This window comes from Anser cygnoides, chromosome 8 (assembly GCF_040182565.1).
Source record: "Anser cygnoides isolate HZ-2024a breed goose chromosome 8, Taihu_goose_T2T_genome, whole genome shotgun sequence".
Lineage (NCBI taxonomy): Eukaryota > Metazoa > Chordata > Aves > Anseriformes > Anatidae > Anser > Anser cygnoides.
In genome coordinates, this window is record NC_089880.1 from 7,078,610 (window position 1) to 7,093,020 (window position 14,411).

The 14,411-nt window shown below is 37.3% G+C and overlaps 1 protein-coding gene and 1 long non-coding RNA gene across 6 annotated transcripts in view; one reads left to right on the forward strand and one right to left on the reverse strand.

Moving 5' to 3' along the window:
* The window catches only part of NR5A2 (nuclear receptor subfamily 5 group A member 2), a 90,442-nt gene that overhangs the window by 46,255 nt on the left and 29,776 nt on the right, over positions 1-14,411 (reverse strand). The gene's annotated exons all lie outside the window — the stretch shown is intronic.
* Positions 1,591-13,719, forward strand: LOC106041953 (uncharacterized). Of its 2 annotated transcripts, XR_007164518.2 has the most exons (5): positions 1,591-1,686; positions 3,384-3,704; positions 7,206-7,368; positions 9,629-9,735; positions 11,792-12,007. It is a non-coding gene; the product is annotated as an uncharacterized lncRNA (long non-coding RNA). The 2 variants fall into 2 exon arrangements; XR_007164519.2 differs by lacking the exons at positions 9,629-9,735; positions 11,792-12,007 and adding an exon at positions 12,451-13,719.

Here is a 14,411-nt window from a genome sequence, read left to right on the forward strand (position 1 = left end):
TAGTAGCCAATGTGGTTTTAAAAGAAAATGCACAAAATTTCAGAATCAGTGAATGCCCTGATAAAACATGATTACTGTCTATAACCTCAGTAATAAATGCTGCAAAGTTCAAGAAAAAATGATTCAACATTAACTACGATCGTTCCAGCTCTTTACTAGAAACCTGTGTTATACAAAATTGCCTATTCTACGTGAAGGCAGGGAGTGAGCTTTACAAGCCCTGGTTGCATTAGATGGCTGTCCTGTTGCTCTAGTTAGACGACTATCTAGCTCTAGTTTGAAGTGAATATAAAACATGTTAGAGTTTGGTAGCAATCTACATTTTTTTCGTGATTTAAAAATGAAAGGAATATAGAAATATTCCAGTGTGTGCCTCTTCCTGCTCCTTTATGGCATATAAAGAGGATCTTATAAAGATGCAATTATACTCAGTATGTGCCTGCGCCTGTGTGCGCGTGTGTGTGTACACTTCTGCCTTCAGTAACTTCTGAATCCATCAAACCAGTGTCAGCTAATTTCAACAGAGAGTTCATGTATCCAAGACATTAAATTTCTATATGCCTTCCAGGAACTAGTATCCAGACAGAGGAAAGTAAGTGCTAAGTACCGCCCTGAAGGAAAGACTAATAAGCTCAGCCTTTTTTCAACATCAGAGAACCCAGAGAGGACTAAAATGTTTAATTAATTCCCTATTCATAGAACTATTAATATTTGGAATATCAAGCAACTTTTTACTTTGTTAAAGGGCATAAATAAGGAATTTGTAGCATAAAGCAGCATTATATCTTTGAACATCCCCATGCTTCTACCCTTCCAAAACCTGAAGTGACTAGGTAGTGCCCACGCTCCGGACGGCATGGGGTGTTTCCTGCTTAGCGAACGCCCACGGGCAGAGTGATGGCTCTGCAACATCTCTCCTCGCGTGCCCCTGGCCAGCTGTCTAAGATCACTGTGAAAGGGGATCACACCAGCCGTGACCAGTCACTTCCCAGTTTCAGTGTTCACCTTCTGACTAGTCAAAATACTTCCATAAAAAAAACAGCCTCAAGCACCAGTCCACAGCCATCCTGCACTCTTGCAGGAATATCACACAACACACATGGGTCTAGGGGCTCACGCTGCTGAAGAGAGTATGGGCAAGCAGCAAAAGGCGATCCTACTAAAGAATAAGACCTCTCTTCTTGTATAGATCTTCAGAATCTGTTTGGAGTCTATCCCACTTTATGAAGGGGAAAGTAAACAGCAAATCTCAGTTCTTCAAACAGCAGATGAAAGGGCTATTACTTTAAACTTTGTGTGTATATATAATATAGAGTACAGCAAATGCAATGTAAAATTTTTTTTTTTCCTTTTCCTGAAAACTGTATGTATCTCTGTGCAAACTGCATGATACTTAGTGTTTTGCAGTCAGCATTATTTCTGATGAATTATAAATGTGTTTTTCTCAGGTTCTTTTTTGGATCATTTTTTTAAACTGAAAATAAGGAAAAGATTTCTTTTCAGTCCAAGTGAAAATTTTGCTTACAATGCAATGTTTCTTCCCTGTCAAAGTGAATGCAAAGATAAGTAAAGAGGAAAATTATTCTTTTCAGCATCTGTTTCACAGGGTGAAGAAGGAGATGTCTTCTTCATGACTGGATAGACTCCATAGAACTGATCTTCAAAATCCTTCAAAATCCTACTCATGTGAGTATCTGTACCAATGTTATTACAATGTAAGTTTATTCATAGTTGGGTCTAGAACTTAAAAAAATAATAAAAAAAATCATTTAATGCTATGTAGTGTGTGTAGCAATTTCGACAGTAAAACTTTTCCCTTGAATTACTCCAGAAATACTTCTGTGTTTTCTGATATCAACAAACTAAATTTCAAAATGTGCTGGGCCAGATTCTTAAGTCTGAACTTGCATGGACATAAGTCCTTTGACTTCTGTGTAAATAGAATCAGGATTAGGCCCACTCAGTTCATCATTATCGTTATGGGTCTGAACTGCGTTTTAAGATGCACAGTGATGTCCTCTGGGGAATGAGAAGACAAGACTGAGTCTAGTAAATTTCAAAGAATGGATGGTGAATTTATTCTCAATATATTCAATGAGCAGTTTCACTCTATTGTACAGCAGACTTCAATTAAAGTCTCTATGGTCTTCTCCAAGTCAAAAATATTATAGTATTATCTGAAAGGATTTCTAATATATAATATTCCTTTCCTGTTTGATGATTTATTGGATAAATTATCATGTCTTTTTCTTACAGCTACCCCATTTTTCTACCTGACATTTATTCCAATAGTTTATATGTAAACTTTACCTCCTACATTAACTCTCATTTGTAAAATTTATTAGAAAACAGCTACATCAAATCTCGACAGAGATCAATACAACACACAGAGGTGCATTAATAGTGTAAATTATTAAAGTCATAGTAATAAATAAATTTATTTTCTACAGAATAAATATTCTATTTAAACTCAATGAGCTAAGTATAATATGGAAAAATATTTTTAGCTTGTGACACGAGAGACATGCTAATTTCAGAAAGAACCTTTAATATGGTAACAGGCAGGCAGAGCAATCTCCCAACACACAGGGTCATGTTCTTTCAAGTGCTGTATGCCCCATAATGCTGTTTTTTGCACGCATTAACACAAGAGTTACTTAAATTGGCTCTCATTTAAATTACACTGTGGTTTCCCCCTTTTTTAATAGGGTTTGCATTTCTTTATTTCCAGTATAGCTATTCAAGGGGGTATGGGCTATAGGGAGAGGGCAAGCCAAGAGAAGTATAATCATATTCTTTTAAAAGGTGACACCTACGGATGTTGGTTTGTGTGCACAGCACTGGACTATGTTTCCAGTTATACTAATGGGAGTATGCAAATAATCTTCTGATTTCATACCTAAAAAGCAGTTACTTTAAAGTTACAGCAGTGTAAATGAGAGAAGAATAATTTTCCATTTATGTGTTAGTGATACCCAGGGCTGAAAACTGAATAAACCTTGTCAAAATCTAATACGTTGGATCGTACATACCATTTCTAACAAACACTAAATCTGAAGGCAGAACTAATTTTTATTCTGAAATTAACGTCCTTTTAATGTGTATAGTAACATTTTGTTTTTATTTTATTTTGCTTTTATTATATTGGTAATATTTTCTAGATTAAAATACATCACCATGCGAGCTCCTATTTAGATCCCTTCTCCATTAAGGTTACACTGATACTATTTGTTTGCTTGCTTATAATCTATGTTATATATATAAAACACTATATTGGGAATAGAATAATTGGTTTTATATTTTAAATGTTCTTTATCATTTGATTGCACAGCATTTCAGTCTTTTTCAGGAACTAAAATATGTTGTTCTATTTTACTTTTCAGTCCTTCCTTCTGCCCATATTTGAATCACCGAAACATATGGATCTGAAGTCTCAAGACAGGGAGCTATAGCGTATTACAGGACAGGAAGTCACCTATATTACACCTTTGGCAACAGAAGCTGGTAAAGCACTGCATTTGCCACACAAATGTATTTCACAGTGTTTTCCCGTTTTGTAATCGAACTGCCGAGAAAATAACAGCGAAAGCAGTAAGAAATCACAAGGAACAGTGTCTTCAGACAAGATGTGAAAGGAGATGGTATACTGATGAAGAGAAAATACGGAAAGGTTGTCTTACATCCCAGGAGCTGCAGCAGTAACAGTAAGTCACTGGGGCAGAGATTAAATGAGAAGGAAGATGCAATGATAATGGAGAAAGTGACAGAATGTTCAGCGTTAGGAATGGGGGTTGTCATGTACTAAACTAGTACCTTTCCGATTTGAGAGTAAAAGTTGCTTAAAAACACTGCCAAAGGAAGCTGAAGTTATACAAGCACGTTGTGGAGAAGTAAGAACCAGTGAGTTAGTGTATATAAGAGCGATCCAAAAGACTTAGCGCTTCTCTCTTCTCTTTGCATCTTAAAAGCATTGCAGGAGGCTCTCGGCATGCAGCTACTACCATCTAGCTAAATTCTTTCAACTCTGAACAGCATCTATGTGAAAATTATCTCCTTTCCTGAAAAATTCAAATATAAAAGAGCAGAAAGAACCATGCTATTAAAAATCACAGGAAGTGTTGATTGAATGAATGTTCAAGGAATAGTGTATTAAAATGTTTTTTCCATTTATCCCTTTATTTGGCATTGTTTCATTTATTCCCACTTCCTGTTTCCTGTATTCTAATTTGGAAATCTCTGAAGTGTCATTAAAATAAGGTTGTCACATCTCTGCCCAGGTCCCATACAGACATTAGCACTGCAGTTAGGATTAATATTAATATTTGTTTAAAGATATCCTTGAAGAAGCTGTTTTTATTTGGGCTTCTTCTTATGTTGGTAAGAGGAGTTTTTGCCGTACAGAACATGGAATGAGGAGAAACTTTACAGGTAAAAATGATTGTGGACTGGTGAAGGAGGCAAGCACAGCTAAGCAAGCTCTGTTTTCACAGCTGGACACATTATCAGGTATCTAAATTTTGAGTCTCTAAACTGGGTTCCTAAATATCTGCATGCCAAAGATTAACTGTGAGTTTAAGAAAAAGGGGGAAAGTCTGAGCATCTAATTTCTTAGCTTTTTCTTAGCTCGTTTCTGGATGTCAGCTGGGAGGATGAACAACAAAATCAGGTTGCTCTGATTACTTCCCGTTCACCCATGAGTGCACCATATACCACAACTATGAAAGTGAGGTTTCAGTCAGACTGGAAGACTCTGGTCAATGGGCAAGAGCTTGTAAAAAAATGGCATAATTTTCTTAAAAAAAATCATTTTTTACACCATTTGTGTTCAAACGTCTAGCAATCTGCTATTAATCTGTCTGAGTACCAGTTATTTTGTTTTGTGATTAAGTTTAATTTCTGAAGATTTACCATGACTAAAATATTACTTTGATACCCAAATATAACAGGAATCATTCATTAATCACATATTTATCCCAGGTTTATCAAAGGAAATTGGATTGCAACACTGCCTATAACAACTAATTTCTAGGTATATTAGAACTTATTTTTTAACATGGCTTCATAAATCTATATCAGAGCAATTTTCATGGTATATAAATTATCTTGAATGATTTAGAAGTCTAAATCAATGAAAGATTATACAAATATTCAGCATCATGTCACTGACAGGTAATGGACTGAATTCCCTCTTTGACTCTTTTCTTTATGTTTTTTTAAACTAATCTGCCTGAGGGTCTGTTTCTTTTAGACTACAGGGTCTTTAGGGGTGGTACTGCCTATTCCTATGTTTTTGTGCAGTACCTGTTTGTTACCATAAATCTAATAGTAGAAAAGGATTGCCTGACTGTGTGAAGCATGCATGGATGTTTCTCTGTAAATATGATTTTGTATCACTTTAAACAGCCAGTCTACAAAATAAATCCAGAATGTCCATTTAAACAATACAGCAAGATATTATTAGTCAAGTTCACTATTTTCTTTCTTAAATATAAGCGTCAGCTTAACAACACAATGAGAACATTTTCCTCAGTATTTTTTTATATTGTGGCATAATAAAACCTGACACCTATGCAACACCATCCTAGGTATGGTGCTATATACCATCCTGAGATTGGATGGTATATAAGAAATTATTTTATTATAAACATCCTTAAGACTGAGTCAACAATTCATATGCAAATAGAAGTACAAAAATGTCTGTGCTTCAATAGAAGACTTGAGGAGCAGGTCCTTAGTTTGTATTGCTTTATATCTGTGAAGACTGATAATGTATTTTTTTAAGTAGAACCTAACACGAGTCAACTTCTAAATTCAGCTTCTGGCGACAGCTCCTTTTATATTCCCTCTTGCATGAGCAAACACACCACCAAAATCCAATCTACTGTGTCAAATATATGCATTTTGTAAATATATGACTATTTGATAAATGGAGTTGAATATTTTTTTTAGGTTACTTCTAACAACTGAGAAATGTTCGTAGTTTATTTTTAGCTCACATGTTGCATGCACATTGCCCCTTTCTCCAGTGCAATGCGCATATGAAGTTCCCTGAGGTGTCTGAACTAGATTCACTGTGAGTACTTCTCCAGTATATGCAATTAAAATGTAATTCATTTCTAGATATCATCAATATTCTGTCATAGTATAAGGGGAATGGACTAGATGACCCATGAAGTCTATTCCTACCCTCATATCTATTATGATTACCTCATATTAGTAAAATTGTATTTTAAGGTCACTTATATGCGCTAGTTCCCTTCACGCAAATATTTGGCACTTACTCGTCGTTCATGTCTCTTTCTTCATGCTCTGTTTATAAAGGATTCAGTACAGGTAGAGCATCAAATGAAATGAAAACCTGATATTTTGTTGTAAATAATTCATAAAACAATGTTACGACCCTTATTCCCCGTGAGTCATCCACATAATGAGCCACCCAAATGAAGCAGTGAAAACATCCACTTCCCCTGCCATGGGTGTGCCCTGATGGGCTCCTCAGGGTCAGAAACCCATCAATCTCTTTTCACACATGAGCTAATCAATTCAAAGAGGGAAGTGCCAATGAGCTATTAGATCAATATGGTGAAGTATGGAGATTGATCTTATCCCACAGTGACTGCATTAACAGACTCGTCAGTGTGACCTCTGCCCTGCAGCACGCATTATACAGGATTGCAAGTCTGATATCTGAATGAAGACCTCAGGTCATTGCTTTTAATAATCTGCTTTGCTGAAAGAATTAAAAGTAAATCTGAAAAGGGATGACTAATGAAAATACGAAGGGCTTTCTTCTCTAGTCTTGGAATGCTTGCAGAAATCATGCCAGCTTTTCACAGCTACCATCAGCATCAACTGGCACAGAAACTGCTCAGCTGTGCCGTGCTAAAATCAGTTGGTTTAAAATCATGTAAAATACAACCACTGACACCTTGCTCTCCTGCCACAAAAAAAAAAATAAAATAAAATTGAACACAAAACCATAAGAAGTATTAGCTGTCTAAATTGATTCAAGTCTTTGGTGGATTACTCTAGCTGTTGTCCGTAGGTTTGTGCCCGGTGCGCCGTGCCAATAAGCACACAGAGTCTCTCTGTTTCCTTATTTTCTCAGCTAAAAGACTACACAAGCTATAGAGAGACTACACAAGCTACAGGCCTCCCTATTTTCTTCAAGTTTTCCTTGTTTGTTTGTTTGTTTTTTTCCTCAGCTTTGGGACTACATAACTGGTTTACCTGAACTGCCAGATCCAGAGCTACACTGGAGCTCTAATGCTCTGAGGTATCTCTCAGGTGAGGGTGGAATTCCACCTGTCTTCGCAAGGCCTGTGTACATCCTACAATACCATCCTGTCCCTTAATTGGCCAATGCTGGTAAGTGTCACTAACTTTACAGGACGTCTATGCAGGAAATGACTGCACGTAATACTCAAAGCAACTATTCCAGGCCGTCCTGTTATATAGACTAATCTTTCTGATATACAGTTTCAGAGATGCTGAACAAAACTGCACTTTGTTGTCTCAGAACATGACATTCATATTGTTAATAATTTTAAAGCCCTGAATAATCTCATTGCAATGAAATATTTATGTATAAAGCACATTTTAATACTGTATTTTTATTATACCGAACATTTTTATTGTACAATGTATAATTGAATCAATGAATTAGAAGAAGGTTACTAAAAAAGGATTAATGTATTTTTAATGAAACTGAATGATATAACTTCTGTTATTCACTAAGAATAATGGCAGATCTATCAGGTTTGTATAGATAAGAGCTTTGTGAGTTTATCTGAAAGCCCACATAATGCTTCTCATTTAACTGTAACCTAGAAAAACAGATTTAGCAATCCTATTCAGGTTTCTAATTAATTGTTTATTTATATGATCTCTTTTCTGCCTTGTGATCAGATCACCTGTCTAATCATGGAAATATGAATCTCTTTAGCAGATACATCTATTTCCAATTGTAAAACATTTCTTGAAACAATGCTCTTTCAATGTCTAAATGGAAGAACCGAGATAGCCATACAATACCAATGGGAAATGTTTCTGAACTCTTAGGTTAATAGACAGGGGATCTGATGAGAACTTTCTACACTAATAGCGAGAATGTGGACATTAAACTGTTCACATGGCTCAATTCCCTAACTAGCCCACCAGCCTAAATTATAAATACTTTACAGGTAGCAACCACTGTGCTTAAAAATATCCCGGTAGAAAATCCTTCTATTAATATAATGCTGTGACTGAAATTCTAACAGTACACAAAATGTTGTACTGAAAATTAAAACAGTAGTTGCAAACTTAGCTCAGAATCCCATACATTTCTTGTGTTCTTTGCAGTATAGTGTTTCATTTTCGATTACTTCGTAACAGATGTAAAAATAGATAATAAAAATTTATATTAGTACAAGATATATGTATTGCAGAGGAGGAACTTTATAATGCCACCCTTAGAAATATATTTGCATTTTTCCATGGGAGGCATGTAACTGGATTTCTTTGAAGAGATTCTGCTATTTCTTCCATCTTTAAGTAGAAACTGAGAAAGGGTATATGCATACTACATTAATGCATATAGTATACAAGATGCTGTAGTGTTGCTCAAGAACTTTGTTGTGTGAATTTTGTAAGACCACATAATTCAGTGGTGAACCACAATTAAATAAATCACACCACCAAAATAAGCATACCATTTTTTCTACTGCTGTGGTGGGATTTTTACATCATTTTTTCCCCAAACAAACTAAGGGCTATTCTAGAAATGTTTTGGATTTAAAAGTTTTTTTAGAATTCAGGTACTATATTTGCATCTTTCCACTTGTAAAGCAAGGAACTTAATACACATCCAATAGAACAAGCCTCAGGAGGTGTTTGATTGAGGAAAGCACTTTCCATGTTTCTTGAAGCATTTGTTGTGATCTTACTGATGAGAAGTAGAAGTTTACGTATTTTCACTAAAGTGAAGGTGATTCTTCTGAATAGGAGCAAAGGAAAGTAGACTTATAGCATATGCAGAACTGAAATACTTTTTCCATAAATAATATCTTTATGAAACTCAGTCTTACACTCAAAAGTGCTAGAAGTAAATGCTGCATCCCAATGGAAAGGTGGTTTTTTTCCCAGTAAAATAACACGATTTCTAGTCCTGTCATTTTATCGGACAGTTAGGTTTTTAACTACTAGTAACGAATGAGTTTTATTCTGGACTTCACAATCAAATATTTTGTTTTATGAATTTTGTATCATGGGCACAAAATATAACATTTCTGGAGTAAGGAGGGTGCTTTTCCCCTTCGATGGCAACTACATGAAAACTGGTCAGGAATATAAAGAATAAAAAATATATTGGTGGTAGAGTTCAACTGAGGTCATGAAGTTGATGATAAATACAGTTTATCTTAGAATTTTGCCATTTACCTCATAGCGCCCCAGCTCATAACTGCAATATCCCTGCACGTGTGTTATCAACAGATGCATGTGGCTGGTGACAGAATATATGGTTGCACTAGGGATACTTGTTAGTGTCATGTATTTTGGTGGCTGTTATTTCATCTGTTTACAAATAAGTGATACACATTATTTTATAATCAATGAAACCTCTCACTCTAGTGTCTATGTAACACAGGAATGGATTTTTTTAAAACCCCACCTTCTGATTTCCACTGTAAGCAAATGCCTACAAGCAGAGAACATTCATGAAAACTTTAAGAAAAAAAAAAGATGATCTTCTGGGTAAGTACAATAGATTGAAAATACATGCCTAGAATGGAAATGCTTCTTCTGCCTCCACAGAATAAATAATAAATGCTTTCCAGGTAACGACTGCAGCTCTGTTGATAACACATATATTAATAAATTAAAAACGTCTGTAGATTGACAAGTGTTTTGTGGGCTTGTACTGAAAAGCCAACAACTAATTATGAAAGCCTGACTTGACTAATCAATTATTCAGATGAACATTAGGTGCCTATTATATGTGTAAACACGGGAATTATATTTCCCCTAAGTAACTTTCTAAAATAATGAACCCAAAACATGCAAATTTGAAATAGAAGGAATTGGCACTGTTATGCCCTTATTGCACATACAGACCTCCCACTGAATTATTCAGGGAACACTGAACCGGGAGCCTCAGTCTTCTGACTCTGCGCAGCACGGCAGTAGCAGCACATGCCACGTTGTATTTGTTATGCATGTAATATTGATTTAGCTCGTTCTTGCTGGTCATGTTTCAAATTCATTTCATGTTTAGGAGGTAGGGGAAAGGAGAAGTATCCCTGGATTGCTATTTGCAATATATTTTTACGCCTGTTGAACACAAGATTATCTGATAAATTAATAATACCATGGCCTCTGTGTGCTGGAAGAATAAGCCTTTGAAAAGGAACACAAGTGAGGTAATAAACTCTATTTAGAAAAGGTTTATATTTGCTTGATTCCACATCTCCTGCCTGTAAAGATTGGGAGAGTGCTAGTATTACAGAACAGATTCACTAGTGTTTCATTTAATTTGTGAGGCACTGAACACAATAAGGTAATGCATAATTGTTCTTTGCATGTAGAAAAGACCACGCTCTTAAACAGAATACAGCAACAGGGAAACCAGAAATAGATGTGACCAGACACCTGCTGACAAACAGTGACAAATCCCACTGACACTTCAGTGACCCCCAGTTAGTCAAGATTTAATTAAGGGGTATAATTAAGTCAGTGGAACGGAACACTAATAAGTGTTGTGTTTTTTTTTTTTTTTTTTTTAATATGGGTAATTACACATAAGAATACAAAGTAAGCTAGGCCCCTCAATGTATCATTGAAGTGAACAGTATAGAATGACAATCAGAGCTTTAAGCACTCTTTTTGTTTATTTTTTCCCCTTTACTAGAATAATGCAAGTTGAAACAACACAGCTCTACTCAAGCATCTGTGTACATACTAGCAAATGCTACTAGCCCAGTCCTGCATGTGTAGCGTGTCAGTAACATGACCTTGGTGGCCCAGTGCACACCACGAAAGTGAGGCGTGCGTGGCTTTGCTGGGTTCTGCCCGTTGCTGTGTTTGCACGTTTGTACGGCGCAGAGGGCATGCTGCCTCACTTTCTAGCAAGTGACATTCTGTTCCTATTCAAGTAACATCCTCTAGATTTCATTTATCAAGTGTGGTTATTACAGAAAGCAACTGATTACAGGGAAGACACATTACAGATCATCCCTATGATTGTCTGCCTGTTGGGTGCAATACACCTTTATAGTCAAACAGCAGAGTTTCTTACGGCAGTGCTATTTTATGCCTGATCTAGTTCTCTGGAATTTATCTCTAGGCAGTTGAGTGAAATAGCTGAAATATCTTTGACTATGTGATATTTGCTTATATTTCAATCATGAGAATATTGTAAAGTAGATTTACTTGACCAAAGTGTTAAACTGGGGTGGAAAACATCATCATGAATAATGACAATGTTGGTAGGGAAAAAGAAACACAACTTTCCTACGGTCTCTAAGATTTAAAGGAATGCCTGTGTAGTTCGGGGCCAGCCCTCTGCCAGGATTACTCTATCTGCTCCCAGCTGGTAGCCTGCAGTTCATGACAGCCTTTTATCCATTATCAAAGCAACAAGTGGAAAAGCAGATCCTCCTGACTGCTAACACTCTGTTCAGTTCTCTCAGTAGAATTTCTGCTTCTAAATCTTTCCTTTTAACAAGTCCTCAGATTTCCTTCCTACTGCTGCAGTAGACACTAAATATGTCTCTCAAGTCTTTAGCTCACTTGTCTAACTTAAACTCTGCAGGACACTAAGGGAAGAGAGAATAATTGCATTACAACAGGACATTTTCTACAGAGACTGACTGAAATGCAGCATGCTCCTGATCCTGCTCACACCGAGGTGCTGTGGGTTTAGCAGTTGGGTTCAATGACAGCAAAACCTAATTACTCAAATAACATACTAGTGAAACAACACTTCAATTACAATTCAGACTGAGACATGAGGTAGGCTTAAATTTAATCTACTAACACAATTTATTTATGTAAGTGCAAATTCTACAATGAGAAAAGCAAAGCACACTATATTGAATCTTGTTATACTGTGTTTTCTTTGCTTTTTTAGTGGTAGGCCTACAGGAAAAATAAAAAAGGTAAAACCAGGAGATATTTAAATATAATTCATGTTGAATTCTTTCAAGCAAAATATATCCACTGAAACTGAACAGTTATTTGTTATTAAAACAAATCTAAATGAATATGTAGTAAAAATATACACCCCGCTTTCCTTAAATCATGCTGTCATCAAGTAATGGGTCTTAGAAACGCAATCCCATAACAGTTATTACAAGTATATTTATAAAATCAAAGGAACAACTTGGTTAACAAGCTGTTAAGTAGGGTACATTAAACCATAAAGTACATTAAGTGTTTCTAATTCTTTTTTAAACTCTGTTTTTTAACCAGATTTTCTGTGACACCTTGCGGTTGTGCTGGGACTGAGGATGCTGTGGGAATGCCAGCTGGGTGGTGCATGCAGAACTCGCTCCCTCTCTGAACCAGCCCTTTGCCACCAGGCTGCTCCACTCACGCCTGGCTGCCTGCTCAAACCGTACATGGCACATCGTGCTGGTGCCGCATCCCTGCCAGTTGCACCCTGTGCTGAGCACAGCCCTACTGCAGCCAGCAGCATCAGACCTCTGCACCTAACCCTGCTCGTCTCAGCCCGTCAGAGATTTTCAGTGTGTGAGAAGGCATTATCCGGCCCTGGGTCCTCAGCAGCTTGGCTACGAAGCAGCCAGTAGCATTTAATTTTTTGGTGCCTGATGTAGCCACTGTGGCGAGGACCCTGATAAAAGGGCATAGGATCACTACTCTTGTTCTTTCCCATGAGCTCAAGCATGTGAAAACCCTTGTGAAAACAAGATATAATAAGAGAGGTTGTAAAAATCACATACATGATTTTCCTGCTTTTATCTTTACATGGACATGTGTCAGCGTAAAAGAGCAGATTAGACAGTCCGGCTTCCGTCTGGGCTGTAGACACACATATGCATAATTGATTCCTGACATCTTCTTCTCCCCCACGCTCTCCCCGCGAGGCCACCCATGTCCAGCTATGTATGAATGAACAGAAGTGTCTTTCATCCCCCACTTGCCTCGTGGTTCAAAAGGAACTACGAAAATAGCAGCAACAAAAATCCAGCAGCCTGCCAAAAGGCCTGCACACGTCCCATTCTTAAAGGCATGTGAAAGGTTGGAGAGCTCAGCAAAATTTTTATGTACGGGAGCAGGCCCAAGGAAAACTCACACGCCATAACCAATTGTGGACAGAGGATCATCTATCAGCAGACAAATGCAGGAACTCCAGAATGTCTCTCCTCAAATGAAATAATATATCTTTGAAAGCCAATGCCCGTTTTAGGCCTGAGGCCCATATATCAAGCCTGAGAGGCTTGTGGATACGCTCCAGGGCCATTAACCTTCCACCTGTTTCCCCTTGTCCTTCAGGATGAGACCCTGCCCTTGATTTTACTCCCTTCCCCTGTTCATCTTCCGACAGAGTGTAAATGTAAAGCAGAGGGCCTGTGAAATAATTCAAAGGCAATGGACCAGGGACATGGTTACAAATCTCTGCCACTGGCACTGTGACTTATGCAGGCAGTTTGTCACACATGAGCCAGGTGACCTCTGTGACATAACAGAGAAAAATATCGCCCGAGATCAAAAGATGAGATTCAGAGCGCTCTAACTAACTCTGGTGCAGGCAGCGGCGGTCCAGGCACGCCTGCCCTCCCAGCGCTGCCTGCTCTGCCTGCCGGAGGGTGGGCCGCGCTCCTGCTAATTGAAGCCATCGCGTTTGCTCTCCTCTCTACTCAAATCTTCCCTACAACACAAACGTCGAAATCTGTTTCCTCGAGAAGCTGCTCTTTTCCAAAATGATAGCTAGATGTAAATTGACAGCAGACTGCAAAATTCATTCAGCAGATCAAAACGAACACGTAGCAATCAGTAACATCAAAAATGGTGAGTCACCTTCGCAAAAGGGTCTGTTTTAAGCTAGTAATTTTTTAAATGCTAAGTAGTAATAAAACCTTGTATGAGCACATTCTCTCTCTGGTATTGCAATAAGAAGCCTTCAAAGTCTAAAACATTTACTGGGATTCAACTGTCATGCCAGTTACAATGTAAGTAGAGTTAGTATTAAAAATGATGTAATGCACCTAGATAACACAACATCTGTATTGATTCATATTTTACCAAGAGACATACTACAGAACCAGAGTAGCAGTCATTTGAAATAAAGCCTAATCAGATTGATTTAAAAAAAAAAGTCATTTTTCAAGCTGTGTACTGTATAGGAAGTTTCCCAGCTGTTTTCTACATTCAGGACTTCTCTGCTGGGTGCAGACAGAAGAAGACGACCT